The following is a 16201-nucleotide window of genomic DNA, read 5'->3' as shown; positions in this document are numbered from 1 at the left end:
GAAAAAGGTGGACAGGCTTCAGCCCACCGCCAGACCGATGCTGGGCAGGACAAAAAGTTATGCAGGCAGTCGGGCGCGCGAGGCCCCAACACCCAGTGGGTGGGAGAACAGGAGCGGGAGGCGGACGTCACTTCCCCTAGAGGGCGCCCGCCTGCCGGTTGGCCTGGCCAGACAGCGTGGGAGGAGGGAGGCGGGGACTAGGGCGGGGCGTGGACTGGAGGGAAGGGCGGGTTCCCGTTTACGTCACGGATGGGGCGTGTCGTATGTAGATATCTGAGCGCAGGGGCTGCTGGTCCGTCATCTGGTGCTTAAACACGACATGGTCTCTGTGGCGTGGGAGAGAATTCAGGCCTTTTTTCTTGAAAGTGCGTGGATGCGCTGTGTGGAAGGTCGAAGAAGCCTCGGGGATGCGTGGAGTCAAGTGAGCATGTGTGTAGTGCAGGGCGTATGCGGTTGAGGCGGGATAGGCAATTGAAACTAGCAGCGCATAAGGAGAACTCGACCAGGCTACTTAGGTTATTTTCCGCCACGTTGAGTTTTATCCATCAGGGCTCGACTATGTTGATTAGTGTAACTCCTCAGAGTGTGAGAGGGAAGTTCGAGTGCCTAACTTGTGACTAGGGGCTCTTGCGTTCATGGTATCCCTTTTCGTGTGTGTGTGTGTGTGCAAAAACGCTCTGAAAGGGTGAGTTGTTTTGGCTTTGTTCATGTGTGTGCAAGTATAGCAGTTGAGAGGTATGATATAGCGGCTTGATTATTGATTGTCAGTGTATATCAGAAATTCTATGGCTATGTTGCGCCAGACTCTTTCACCGAAAGATCTATTTCAGGTTTTTCTGTTTCTTGTTACTGAATGCTTAATCTGTTTCATTACTTTCGCTATTAACCCAGTGTTTTTTTAGAACCCGATTAACTAGTCACAGTATTTTGGGGAGTGTTGGTTGTGTTCTTGTGCTGCCAGTAGTTTTTGCGTACGTATTTAGCTTTTAATGTGAAATCATTTTGTTGTGATTTGATTGATAAGTCGTGCGCGATTGTACGTTATTGCCACAAATTGTTTAAGCACTTCTTCATGTGCGCTTAACTTTACTGTTATAGCTTCCATTTTGATTACTTTCACTTTCTGTGCCACCTTAAGACTTCACACAGTTTTGAGTTGTTAAAACGTGTGTCCTGGAAGTTCCCAGGTATGTTGTATTATTAATAAAAGAAAAATTACATTGGGTTAGATTCGGCAAAGTTTTCGCTAGGATGCTGAGCCGACGCTTGCGAGGTCTTAATGGAGAAGTGAAGCCCCCCAAGAAACAGCTAGAACTTGCTTCAGTCTCTTATTGCATCCAACTTCTGAACCCTAAAAATAGGAATGTCCCTATTGCACTTTGTCAAAGAACAAAACAACTAAAGATCCACGGGCTGTGAAACAGTAGGAATAGAACTGGTGGGAGCTATAACTGTTTCCCAGCATCAGGGAGGGAATGCTCGTGGTTCCTGGCACGTTGGGCAGCTACCTGGCTCAATTATATTTTTGAAATCTTTAGGTTTTCCCAACTAGACAACTGAATGGATGTGTCGGGTTTGGTGGGATTTTAAAAGTTATGTTATGGGGGACAATGGGGCTTCCCAGGTGACTCAGTGATAAAGAACCTGCCTGCCAGTGCTTGGGTCTCGGGTTTTTTCCGATTTAGGAAGATCCCCTGAAGACCCACTCCAGTACTCTTGCCTGGAGAATCCTTCATCGACAGAGGAACCTGACTGGCTACAGTCAATGGGGTCATAAAGAGTTGAATACGACTGAGTGCATACGCGTGTGTATGCTGGTGACCTCCCATGGCCTGCCCAGGGTCCAAACCAATATGACAGCCACTTCAATTTCTGCTTTCCATATCTCAGTACCTTCCTATGGCCCAAGTTAACCCAGAACTAGGCAGGGATGGAAACTTTGGGAAATTTGCTTCCAGTTTAGTAACCTTGACACAGATCTACCAGGATCTGCTTCTTGTGGGCTTGGCATGTGTGTATGTATATAATTACATCCTTTCCTCCCTCTACCCCTCCTTCTTTTGAAACCATTCTTAACTTCCAAATAAACACAATAGCAAAAGCATGCTTACCCCAAACAATGAAAACATGCTAACCCTTCCACAAAAGAGGATGAAGTCTCTGTCTTTGATTTTCATTCTTCTTCTGAGTCACATTCATTCTAACTTATAGATATCCTCTAACTTAAAATACTGAGATTAAAAGTTAACTCCAAAAAAAAAAAGTTAACTCCTATCAACACATTTTATATTAGCCTGTACTGGGATGAGAAAGAAGAGGAAAATATTTTTTGATACATATAAAACTATTAGTATTATAATAAGGAAGTGGTAAAGAACTCACCTGCCAATCAGAAGGACTGATGCTGAAGCTGAGGCTCCAATGCTTTGGCCACCTGATACGAAGAACTGACTCCTTGGAAAAGACCCTGATGCTGGGAAAGATTGAAGGCAGGAGGAGAAGGGGACGACAGAGGATGAGATGGTTGGATGGCATCACTGACTTGATGGACATGAGTTTGAGCAAGCTCCGGGAGTTGGTGAAGGACAGAGAACCCTGGCATGCTGCGGTCTGTGGTCTGACTCTTTGCAACCCCATGGATTGCAGCATGCCAGGCGGCTGAAGTATTGGAGCTTCAGCTTCAGCATCAGTCCTTCCAAAGAATACTCAGGACTGATTTCCTTTGGGATTGACTGGTTTGATCTCCTTGCAGTCCAAGGGACTCTCAAGAGTCTTCTCCAACACCACAGTTCAAAAGCATCAATTCTTCAGCACTCAGGTTTCTTTATGGTCCAACTTTCATATCCATACATGACTACTGGAAAAATTATAGCTTTGACTAGATGGACCATTGTTGGCAAAGTAATGTCTCTGCTTTTTAATATGCTATCTAGGTTGGTCATAGCTTTTCTTCCAAGGAGCAAAAGTCTTTTAATTTCATGGCTGCAGTCACCATCTGCAGTGATTTTGGAGCCCAAGAAAATAAAGCCTGTCACTGTTTCCATTGTTTCCCCATCCATTTGACATGAAGTGATGGGACCAGATGCCATGATCTTAGTTTTCTGAATGTTGAATTTTATTTTATTTTATTTTTATTTATTTTTTTATTAGTTGGAGGCTAATTACTTCACAACATTTCAGTGGGTTTTGTCATACATTGATATGAATCAGCCATAGATTTACACGTATTCCCCATCCCAATCCCCCCTCCCACCTCCCTCTCCACCCGATTCCTCTGGGTCTTCCCAGTGCACCAGGTCGGAGCACTTGTCTCATGCATCCCACCTGGGCTGGTGATCTGTTTCACCATAGATAGTATACATGCTGTTCTTTTGAAATATCCCACCCTCACATTCTCCCACAGAGTTCAAAAGTCTGTTCTGTATGAATGTTGAATTTTAATACAGCTTTTCCATTCTCCTCTTTCACTTTCATCAAGAGGCTCTTCAGTTCCTCTTCACTTTCTGCTGTAAGGGTAGTGTCATCTGCATATGTGAGGTTACTGACATTTCTCCCGGCAGTTTTGATTCCAGCTTGTGCTTCATTCAGCCTGACATTTCACATGATATACTCTGCATATCAGTTAAATAAGCAGGTTGACAATACACGGCCTTGACGTACTCCTTTCCCATTTTGGAACCAGTCTGTTGTTCTGTGTCTTGTTCTGTTGCTTCTTGACCTGCATGCAGCTTTCTCAGGAGGCAGATCAGGTGGTCTGGTATTCCCATCTCTTTAAGAATTTTCCACAGTTTATTGTGATCCACACAGTCAAAGGCTTTGGCGTAGTCAAGAAAACAGAAGTAGATGTTTTTCTGGAACTCTCTTGTTTTCTCTATGAGCCAATGGATGTTGGCAATTTGAACTCTGCTTCCTCTGCCTTTTCTAAATCCAGCTTGAACATCTGGAGTTTCTTGGTTCATGTACTGTTGAAGCCTGGCTTGGAGAATTTTGAGCATTACTTTACTAGTGTGTGAGATGAGTGCAATTGTCCAGTAGTTTGAACATCTTTGACATTGCCTTTCTTTGGGACTTGAATGAAAACAGAGCTTTTCCAGTCCTGTGGCCTCTGCTGAGTTTTCCAAATTTGCTGGCATATTGAGTGCAGCACTTTAACAGTGTCATCTTCTAGGATTTGAAATAGCTCGGCTGGAATTCCATCACCTCCACTAGCTTTGTTCTTAGTGATGCTTTCTAAGGCCTACTTGACTTTGTACTCTAGGATGTCTGGCTCTAGGTGAGTGATCATACGATTGTGGTTATTTGGGTCATGAAGATCTTTTTTGAACAGTTCTTCTGTGTATTCTTCCCACCTCTTCTTAATATCTTCTGCCGCTGTTAGGTCCATACTATTTCTGTCCTGGTGATCTAGAACTGGTGGTCTAGTGGCTAGGATTTGGCGCTTACATAGCTGTGGCTGGGGTTTAGTTCTTGCACTTGTAGGAGTTATCCTCTTTCTACCAAGACTGGAATTGTCTTTTGCTTCAGGGTCCAATGCAGAAGAGCTTCTGCACTGAGTTTCTGAATGCCACTACATCAGGGCCTAGGGGTCCTTGACCTCAGGCTGACTGTTGGAAGTAGGATACCATGAATAGCCTGGGCTGGTCAGCTGGCATCTCCACTCTTTTCTCCTGGCATGTTACAAACCTGGAATCTTACAGAGTTTTCATCCAAGGAGAATCTGGAACTTGAGTTTCAAAGAATTCATTAAAAACAAAAACCTTTTATAATATACTGAAAAGTTGCAAGAATAATAATATCGTATATTTTGTACCTAAGTGCACAGTTAACATTTTCCCATATTTGCTATCACACTCTCTCCTCATATAAGAATTATGACACCACTTGATAGTAACTTGCCCACACCTTGGGATTGCTTCTTTCCTCTGGCGTCCCTCTCAAAGTAACTTCTGTGGGACAGGATTTCGAAGGTCAGGGATAGCTTTGTCCTCTGGAAGAGGACCCTCTTGCCCCTTCAGGAACCTGGAATCCATTCTCTTTAGGATGCAGAGAGGCTACAGGCAGTGTTGTATTTGCCTATTTCCCAAGTGCAGGCCAGTCTTGCCCTGTGATTGTAGGAGCCCTTCTAGGCTTCCATCTCCCTCCCTCCACAGCACCGGCTGCCCTCCGGCCCCTTGCCGGTTGCCTTGGTCAGCCGTGGCGTCTTCGGTTAGTCTGAGCAGTAGATTCGCCTCATGTTCCTGGTCAGTCGCTCAGTCCTGTCTGACTCTTTGTGACCCCTGGACTCTAGCCCACCAGGCCCCTCTGTCCATGGGATTTCCACGCTCCTTTGCTAGAAACCCATTGAGGCAGTGCAACCCTTGGCTCTTGCCTGGCTCCCTGTGCCCTGCAGGGAGCATAAAATGTTCTGTCAGGACACAGAGGTGAAGAATCCTTCCCTGTGGTTGGAGGATGAGAGAACCAGATGGGAAATGCTGCAAAGGGAGGCGGAGTATCCTCAAGAGCTTTCCAGAACTATTGTGTGATTGCTGTCTGGTGGGGTGCTGCCCCATGACAATAATGCTTAGTCTTGTGTTGTCCTGGACTTGACCCAGTCCCAGGTCCAGTCTGAATTCAAGCACAGAGGCACCCTGCTTTACCACACATATTCTGCCTCTCTCCAAAGTGGGGTAGTGATCCACCTTCTATTTCCAGAATTTCAGTGGATAGAAACCATGTGGGTTTGTTTTCTTTTCCTTGAACTTTCTGTTTTGCTGAAATGTAACTCAGGAATATAAAAAAGGTTTTGCTTTAGATAAATTAGTGCTCTCCATCCTAGGTACAAGAAAAAAAAGCAAGTTGATAATAAGGATGAATATCAAAATACTTTTAACACACTAGAGAATTCTAATAATTGGTGTATAATTAATTGCATAGAAAATGTTTGTTATGTATAATACCAGAGATGACTCCTTGTATGCATCACACTGGTTTAATAATTTTGGTCTAAAAACTACTTCATGTTGACTTTCAGATTTTCTAACAATGTGGAAAATATTGGTGGCATAGTATTCTAGTTTTTACAGGTCTTGGATTTGTTTTCTATTCATAATCCTAATGAAAGTGAGGTACTTAAATTTCCTATGTTGGTTTTAGTTTCCCTTAAGCAAATTTGAATTCCAAAAAGTATTTACATTTATAAAATTTAAAATTATGTGTCCCAGTATATTAAATATACCACATAATATCTTTGCAATGAAGATTAGTCTTTTTTTTTTTTTTGAAGATTAGTCTTATAATTCTAGAAATCATAGTGCCTTAATTATTCCACTTAAAATTTAGGGGTAAGTGTTTTTAGTATCATCTAATATGTAATTCCAACTTGCATTTCTCTGTTACAGTTCAGCTCAGTTTGTGATTTTAAGATCTATTGTTAACTTTAAATTCTTTGACTGATGTTAAATTGGTTTAATTAATGTATAATCTTTGTCTGAAGAACTTCTAATTAAGGTAGAAATAATAAAATACTGTTTTAATATAATGCTGCCTCATATTTTTATAGATTATAGAATGGTCATAGGTTAAGAGATTAAGAGAATGTGTGGGTACCTTTAGGAAATTTCCTGAATGTAGCCATAATGTTACTTGAAAAAGTGTAAAACACATAGATTCTCTAAGCTGGGAAGTAAGGACCTGGGACCTGTTGTTTACCTGAGGTACTCATTTATTTATTTTTTTAAATCTCGATTCTTGGTTACTTGTCTTATAGATCTCAAGTCACCCATTTTCACATGCTATGAAATTCTTATTTTACTCACTGCTGGGGCCTTTAGGCCCTGGAAGGTGGATGAATCTGGAAAAGACGTGACAGATTGTGCTCCCATTGTGATTTTGTGTGTGTATGTGTGATTCTTCTTCTGATGCCTCCCAGTATGGGTGCAGCAAGGACTGGGACCTTGACTTTGCTCCTGATACAGTGGTTTTCCTGGAGAAGGGCCTGGTACCTGGTGAGCACCTAGTAAGTGCTTGCTTATTGAAGGAATCCTAATGCACAGCCCCAGAAAACTGACAAGGAGGAGAGAAAGTGATTAAAATCCACAGCAGCCTAGAGTATAAGGGACAGAGAGAGACAGAAGGGCACACACTCCAAGAGGGAGAGAGAAAGGCAGAGAGAAATGCCCTAGAACCTATAGATATCCTAGATTGAGTACAGAAAATCCAAAGAGCTCCTGTTTCCTCATGAGCTTCAACAGAGGAATCAGTGGAAGGTGAACCAATAACTCTGTAAGGATCCAGGTTTGCACAAGATGTATCATCAGGTGCAGGATTCTGTTAGTTGCAACAATTTATCTCAAATGAGATAATCTTTGCAGATTTAGCCACGTACTGTCAAGGTGTCTTATGAAGATAGTCATGGCCATGCAAATGATATTGGAGGGAGACCCCTCGTTAGATTGTGTGCATCCCACCAAAGCAAAAATGCAACTCATAAAAGAAAGGGAAGAGAATAAATGTCTGGGACCAGTGGATTTTGTTTTATTTTCTCTTTAATCAATAAGCTGCTCTGCAAGAAGCTTTCCAGAGTTATTCTGACTGGTTTTCATTGGACTCAATTATGTAGGTCACCACTGAAAACAATTATAGTTATTGAAATACTTTCCAAACATCTTGGAAGTTAAGCTGCTGAACATGTGCAACATAGTATCTCTGGGTAATGCCCACTTTGTCCTTCCATTGTACCTCCCACTAAGCTGAGTCAGTAGGTCACTACTCTCCTTGTCAGAATAATAGATCCATGTATAGAAAGTTTGTTGTGATGGGAAGACCATGAAGAAAAACACTCATTCCTTGAATTGGAAAAATACATTAGAATATAAATTAGCACAACTATTGAATAAAATTAAGAACATAAAGAGATGCCTTCAGTTTCTGGCAAAGGTGCAGTGTCAGGAATCAGATTTAAATCTGATTTAAATCCTCCTGCCTAAATCTCACTCTCCCCCTTTTCACCACCCCCAAAGGAAAAAAAAAAAAAAAAAAAAAGACATGAAATACTGGTTTCCAAGACACTGAAAATCAGGCAGCAAAGGATAAAAGCCTTGAGAGATGAGAAACAAACAAGATGAGTTCTGCTGCTGGGCCCAGCTTACTGCTTTCAGAGAATTCCCAGGCTGGGCACCAGGAGAGAGATCTGAGGTCAGCTCCTTGGACTGTGAAAATGAAGCTGAGTCTTGGTGGAGAGTAAGGCAGCTAGAGTTCACAGGACAAAGATCAAGTGATTCTTATTTGCAAAGCAAAAAGTAGAGACACAGAGGTAGAAAACAAATGTTTGGGTGTCAAAGGGGAAAGGGGGGCTAGTATTGGAATATTGGAATTTACATATATACACTATTGATACTATGTATAAAATAGATAACTAATGAGAATCCAATGTATAGTATATACATTGTGTTTGTATGTGTTTGATGTTCTGTGGTTACCTAAATGGGAAGGAAGTCCTAAAAAGAGGGGATATGTGTATATGTATAGCTGACTATATATATATATATAGTTTCTACTATAGTAGAAACTAACATAACATCATAAAGCAACTATTCACCAATAAAAGTAAGTAATAAAAAAGAAACATTAAAAAAAAAAAGGTCCAGTGATAAGAGAGAGAGTGGGTGGGAGAGAGAGAGAGAATCCAGGGATATGAAAGGGTTTCACGCAAGTACTCAGCAGAGTAACGATCAGGGTATGGTTATGAGAAAAAGTACTTGTGACCAAGGAAAGAAACTTTTAAAAAGATCCTGGAACAATGCTTGGTGCTCATACAGGACAAACAATTGTATTCGATCCCCCCAGACAGTCTGGACTACTTGTAGTTCATTGACCATTCGTCAGGAAACTCTTTTTACAGTGATGGGAATAATCAGCATTAGACTGACCTACCTAAAAAATCAGGAAAACAAGATCCAAAGGAATCTAACCATTTACAAGTCACTCAACTGTACCCCAGAGTAAAACTCAAGAAGATTTATAAAAATATCAAAATAGCCAGTGTCCAGAAAGGGGAATTTAGATTATGTCTGGCCTCCTACCAAAGAATGCCAGTCATGCAAAGAGGCAGGAAAACAACAGATAGGGAGGAAATCTCCTAATGAATGAATGAATCAATTAATCAACCAAAACTGAACCAGAACTGACATGATGTAAAAATCAGCATAGAAGACTTTAAACAGTTATTGTGACTGTGTGTATATGTCCCCAGAGTTGATTAGAACTGTGGAATATACAAAAATGGCCAAAAATCAAACTTCAGAGATGAAAACTGTAACATCCAAGACAATCAGATTGAACAGCAGATTAGATATTGCAAAAAACAAAAACAAAAAACAAGATTAGGAAACACAAAGTCAAGGACAGTTGTTTCCAAAAGGAAACTCAGGCCAAAATAGAATGTTTTTTAATGAAAACAGTGTCACTTAATGGTAGGGCAACATTAAAAGAGATGATACATGGGTTATTAATGTTTCTGAAAATACCCAGGGACAAGAAATAGTGTTTGGAGGAACAATGTCAGATAATTCCAATTGTAGTAAAGATTATAAGCCCACCAATCCAAGGAGCCAAATGAACAAAATAAATGAGCTCAACAGTGCTAAACTAAACCATGTCTAGTCACATCATAATTAAAATGCTCAAAGCCTTTGAAAAAGAATACAATCCCCAAGAGACCAGAGGAAAAAGACCAGTATCTACAGAAGCAAAAATAAAGACATCAGATTTTTCATCATAAACCTGTAAGTGAGGGACTTCCTTGATGGTCCTTGTTGTGGATTGGATCCCTGGTTGGGGAGCTAAGATCCTACATGCCTCGTGGCAAAAAAAAAAAAAAAAAAAGAAAAGAAACAGAAACAATATCGTAACAAATTCAACAAAGATTTTAAAAAGAGAGAAGCATAGAAGTGATAAGACAGTGGATCAACCTCTTTAAAGGACTGAAGCCTAAAAAGTCAAGGTGGAATTCTATCACTACCCACCCCCAAAAGTCTTTCAAAATGAAGGTGAATAATGACCTTTACAGACTTACAAATGCGGAAAGACTTTATCACCAACAGACCCACATTGCAAATAACGTTACAGTAGTCCTCCAGGAAGAACACCACCAGGTGGAAATCTAGATGTACACACAGGGATGAAGGAAAAGAGAGATGGCATCTGCCTGGGAAAAATACAAGATTTTTTATTTAAATCTCTTTGGAAATATGGGACAAATTTTTAAAAACAACGGTGAGTTATGGGGTTTATAACATGCACAGTGAAGGAGGAATGTGAATAGATAGTTAGTTGCTCGTTGCACTCATTCTTGGAGCTGGAGGGTGGTAGGAGAAGAGGGGTTTTTGGCCTTTCCCGGAAAGGATGCGAGGAGTAGAAATCACAAAGTCTTTAAGTACTTACAGGTGCTCACAGGCAAGGCGTCCCTGTGTAGGTTTGAACCACCAAATCTTTTGCTTAGCAACCAAACGCGCAAGCCGATTCCGCCCCAGAGATATGCGTACGTCAGGTTCTTCTCATCGCCATGGATGAGCGATCACTCCTTCCACGCCAGGCGGAGCCACCCGACTTTCCTGGGAGAGCGGCCCCGGATCCACAGCCGGAGAAGCCGTGGGCAAGCCGGCTGTCGGGCGATTCCGAAGGCAGAAGTGCAGCCGAGCGTCCCCGCCGCAGAAGCAGCGCCCGGGAGATGCCCCGGGCCTGAGCCGGGGGGGCCAGAGGGAAGCTGAACGCCGGGTGGGCTCGTAATGGTTCTTCCTTTGCTCCGCCTTCACCTAGCCATCTGCGCCGCCAGCGCTGCCCTGGCTCCGATCGGCCGCGGTCGGTGGGGCAAGAGCGGGAACCAGCGGGTGGGGAAGGTCGGTCCAAAGGGACAAACGCGAAGAGGCAGGAAAGAAGCTGGCGAGGTGGGGACGAAGACAGCCAGACTTCCCAGAAAGAGCGTGCCAGATCTGGGGAGGTGAGAATTGGTTTTCGGTTTGGTTTCGTTTTCTCATCATGTATCAGGATTGAGAGGAAGAGAGGGAAAACCAGGGATTGGAGATGAAAGAGAGAAAAAGAATACCTGCAGTTTCGAAGAATAAAGCGGCGCAATGATTGGAATCATTTTAAGTCAAATAACATAGCTCAAAGCCAGTTGTCGTCGCTTTGAGTGTGGCGCGCCGTGATCGTATAGTGGTTAGTACTCTGCGTTGTGGCCGCAGCAACCTCGGTTCGAATCCGAGTCACGGCATTAGGTTACACCTGTTATCTGCTTCCCTTTTCCGCTAAAACCCGGTAATGGTCTACACTGGGTTCTCTGAAATGTGACCGCCAGTTCTATCCAAAAAGGAAATTATCAAGGTGTGTAATCACAGAACAAGATGCACAAATGAACAGCTATTCGATGTGAAATAATTACCAGGATCAAGATGTAGAAAATTTTTATCAGCCAAGTATGGATGATACACTTTGATACATGGATGAGGCCCTTCGATACGTTTTCCAGGTAATGCCTATCCATCCCCTGCTACTCTAAGCTATTCTGATGGCCACTCCACAGTTTAAGCTTGTCCTTTCTTCAAACTCACCTAAATGAATATACACATTTTACTATCTAGGGATTATCAAGCAGAAATTCTGAAGTCGAGTTTCCCAGTAGTAAGGAAATCACAGAGTTCAGCACCACATGAAGGCAATGGACAAGCCTTTGCCCTGGATAAAGCCCCTTCAAGATCACGGTATCTCTGCTGCCAGGTACCCCATGAGCCACCATCTTTCTTTCAGGGTCACCCTCCTCCCCTCCACCCTTATTAAATCCCTCTCTGCAAAGTAATTCTAGCAAAGATCTCCCAATCTTCCTGCTCCTCCCCACACAGGCAGAGCACACACGCTCACCCACCAGCCTGACTGCCTTTCAGCAGCTCTTCCAGACCCACACACACCCACAGCCACTGTGCTGTCTCTTCCACTGCTGCCTCTGCAGGCTTGGTCCACACCCCTCGCCCCTCATACCCCACCCCCACTCCCTCACTCACCTCTTGCCCTACAGTGGACATAACATTTGTCCTAACAGGTCTTCTGAGCAAGTGTCCAAGGGAAAAGGGAAAACGTGCCCACTGCCTGGTAGAGACCACGGGGATTCCAAACAGCAGTATCTGGAGAGTCAGGGCATTTATCTAGATCACCCAGAGATGCCCTGGGCCTGAGCATTGATATTTTGGTGTTGATTTTTACAGTAACTGTCTGCTTATGTCACCAGTAACAGGTTTTTCTTTGTGGTAGTGAGATGAATTGGAAATTCCAATTACTCAGGGAAATGAATGTGAATGAATAGATTGAAAGAGAGTATTTTAAAAATATATTCCACCCTGCTCAACTGACAAGTGGGTGGAGATGACAAAAACCTGGGAGGCTGGCAGCATTTGCTTTTGCTGGGCCAGTCATTGGATGTGAACCAGTGGCCCCTGGGAACAACTCTAACTTGGATCTCTGTCTACCAGAGATACTTTGGAGGATCCGTCTGCACTGCGGGGATAGATCACAGCACCCCTTTTCCTTTTGCTGGGAAACCTAAGCCAGGGTCTTCCTGGATCACAAAGGTAGATATTTTAATGACCAGGAGTTGTAACAAAATATTCTTAATAATTTTACTCATTAGGGAAATAAACATTAATACTATAAGGAGATATCATTATACACCCTCCAGATGACTATATTGAAAAGAGTTTGTACATCAAATGCTGACATATGTGGAGCAATTGCATCTGAAGTAGTTGGTTTGATATCATTTTGGAAGACTGTTGGCAATTTCTAATAAAGTTAAAGTTAATATTTTACTCCATGACCCAGCAGTTGCAGAAATTCTGTGAATGTACACGTACACAAAAAGTCTGTTATGGAATATCCATCAAAATACTAAGAATATTCATCAAGAACACCAATTGACACCAGAAAATCCCCACCAAAATTACTCCAGTAATGCCAAAATTAATGTGATATGCATAATAATATGAATATGTTTAATGAACAAAATTTTGCATAAAATAGAAGTTACCAAAAAATGTGCATTCATTCACCTGAATTTCAAGAGTAAGCAACAGCACACTATTGAAATAGACCTCACAATAATAATTAGCAATCGATCTAGTATAGGGATTGTCTAGAAATGGGGCTCAAATGACTTTCTAGGATGGTAGGAGTTTTCTATAACTTGATCCAGGTGATGACTACATTTGCCCAAATTCAACAAACTGCCTATGAACTAAAGGTGTGTACTTATTATACTATGTAAAATATAGTTCAATGATTTACTGTTTCCATAAAAATCAGTGAATAGTGAGTGGAGACAAGTTGTTGTAGATAGACTGGGAGGACTAGTTTGCATTTATTGTAAAGCCATTAAATACTTGTTTTCCTTTAGTGTAAAAAAAGCCCTCACTGATGTCAGAAATATCTTCACTCTCAGTGAGAGAAAAACAAATACTGTATATTAACACATATATATGGAATCTAGAAAGATGGTACTGAGGAACCTATTTGCAGGACAGCAGTAGAGACGGAGACATAGAGAACAGACTTATGGACATGGGGGAGGGGTGAAGGGGAGAGTGGGACGAATGGAGAGTAGCATGGAAACATATAGGCTATTGTATGTAAAACAGACAGCCGGTGGAAAATTGCGGTATTACTCAGGAAACTCAAACCAGGGGCTCTGTAACAACCTAAAGGAGTGGGATGGGGTGGGAGGTGGGAGGGAGGATCAAGAGGGGACATATGTATACCCATGACTGATACATGTTGATGTATGGCAGAAACGAACACAATATTGTAAAGCAATTATCCTTCAATTAAAAATAAATAAATTAAATATAAATTTAAAAACAAAACAAAAAGAAATAGCTTTACCAGAAAAAGCCAGCAATGACCATGTTATTTCGTTAGTGCAAACTATAGACAAGTCTCCTTGAGAGGCGATATTTCAACTTTGGGGATGTGTTCTGCTTAACAGTGAGACAGGTAATTGTCCTAGGTTTTGCTTTGACCAGTAGATTTGTGCGCTTTGGGATTTACTCCTCTTCTCATTGTGTATCACAGCAAGGCCAGTGGCAAACTCTGCTCTCCCACCACTGCTAAGGGACATAGCTGGTGCTGGAATTAAAAGCAAACAGTTGTTACAGTACTCAGACGTAAAAAAGAATGAAATAATGCCAACTGCAGCAACTTGAATGGGCCTACAGATTTTCACACTAACTGAAGTAAGCCAGACAAAGACAAATATCATATGATATCGCTTATATGAGGAATCTAAGACACAAAATAAAAAATGATACAAATGAACTTGTATACAAAACAGATGGCCCTGCTGACATACAAGACATTATGGTTACTAAAGGGAAAAAGAGGGATGGATAAATTAGGAGTTTGGGATTAACATATACACATGCTATATATAAAATAGATAACCAACAAGGACCTACTGTATAGCACAGGGAACTATGCTCAATATTTTGTAGTAATGTACAAAGAAAATGAATCTGAAAAAAATAGACATATATGTATATATAACTGAATCACTTTGTTGTATACCTGAAACTAACAGAACATTATATGTCAACTATAAGTCAACTGAAAAAGAGAAAAAAGGCAAATGGAAAGACAGGTTATAGACACTACCTTGCTATAGCCTCGATCTGAACCGAGGCTGCTGCTGCTACAATGCAGCACCTACACTATACGAGCCCAATGCACCACAGACCTGCATAACTGCAGTCATAACTGCACAGACAGGTCTCCACATAAAGGTACCGCACTGTTCTTGCTGTTTCGTTCATGCACACTTAACAGAAGTTCATGCTTTTCTCTCTTTGATGTTTTCTCCGATTCTCCCTCCCTATTCTGCTACTTAATAAAAGTAATTTTTCTCTCTCAGGATCTGGCCCGAATTTCCTCACAGGTTTTCTGGGAGGTCTCTTTGTTTCATTCATGCCTTTTCTTGTTCTCCCTGCTTTTCACTTTTCCTCTTTGGATCTGATCTCTTTCCAGCTGCGGCCACACGGACCTCACCTACTAAACCGCTGCCCAGCGGCGCAAGTGGTTGAGTAAAGGCATAGCAAACAAGGAGGCATCACTGAGCCCATCGGACGTTCCGCTTCCCTCCGGCACCCCTCGGCTCAGGCTCGGGCGTCTCCCGGCGCTGCATCTGAGGCGGGAGAGGAGCAAGGCGGGGCGGAGACGCTCGGCTGCCCTTCTGCCTTCGGCATCGCCCGGCTTCCCCACGGGATCCGACGCGCTGAGTGGACTCCATTTCCATGGTTGTCCGAGGCTTGGAGCAGAAGAGACAGGTCGTGTGAGAGACAGGTGGCTCCGCCTAGCTTGGTAGTTAGGCTTGCTTTCGGTAAGAATAGAGAGCGGTCTTCTCTCGTGTCTCTGTGGCGCAATAGGTGAGCGCGTTCGGCTGTTAACCGAAAGGTTGGTGGTTCAAGCCCACCCAGGGACGCGTGTCACTCTTTTAGAATGTAAATAATGAACGGTTGTTTCTAGTTCGCGCATCCTCTCCCAAACCCACTACCCAAGTGCCCCCTGTGTCTTGTATACACACACACACACATACACACAAGGACTTATGTCCAGATATTCCTTCATCCTCCGTGGAGGAAAGCAGGTCACTGGGAATCCTGTAATTCATGAAAGAGTAGGCTTATTTTCTTTACTCTGTAAACTCCTTTTACCAATGAAGCTTTCCCACTGTTGTAGTAGTTTCTATTTAACCCCTTCCATGTACTTTTGAGGTTTGCTTCTATGCTTTTCTTCTGACAGTTATCATTCTTGTACATATGGGGACAGGGTAGAATCCTGGAAGAGTAATTGCTCTATCGCAGCCTTTACATGGTTTTGTATGTGATTCCTTTTTCTTGTCTTTGTTGACTTACTGGCTATAAATATCTTGTTATTTCAGCAATTGCTTTAGGTGTGATAGCATGCATACATCTGTAATTCAGCACAGTCTGCCTTCGAGGGGTGGCACACCTCCTCACATTTCTCCCCTGCCTGCCCTTATGCTTTTGTTGTCTGGTATTTTACTTTGCATGTTATGAACCCCAAATTCAAGGTTATTACTTTTCCTTATTCCATATTTTTAATGAGATTTAATTGATAATAAAAAAGCATGTATTTTCCCATGCATATACCATGTCTCTTTTCTTTC

General features: G+C 42.3%; 2 non-coding genes across 2 annotated transcripts; both read left to right on the top strand.

Moving 5' to 3' along the window:
* The first annotated feature begins 11176 nt into the window (after window positions 1-11176).
* TRNAH-GUG lies at window positions 11177-11248 on the top strand. The gene has a single exon. It is a non-coding gene; the product is annotated as a tRNA-His (tRNA).
* Window positions 11249-15419: 4171 nt separating this feature from the next.
* TRNAN-GUU lies at window positions 15420-15493 on the top strand. Its single transcript has one exon. It is a non-coding gene; the product is annotated as a tRNA-Asn (tRNA).
* Window positions 15494-16201: the final 708 nt, after the last annotated feature.

Source organism: Cervus elaphus, chromosome 20, assembly GCF_910594005.1.
Source record: "Cervus elaphus chromosome 20, mCerEla1.1, whole genome shotgun sequence".
NCBI classification, from domain to species: domain Eukaryota; kingdom Metazoa; phylum Chordata; class Mammalia; order Artiodactyla; family Cervidae; genus Cervus; species Cervus elaphus.
Note: the sequence above shows the minus strand (reverse complement) of the source record. Positions and strands in the feature narration are given on the sequence as shown.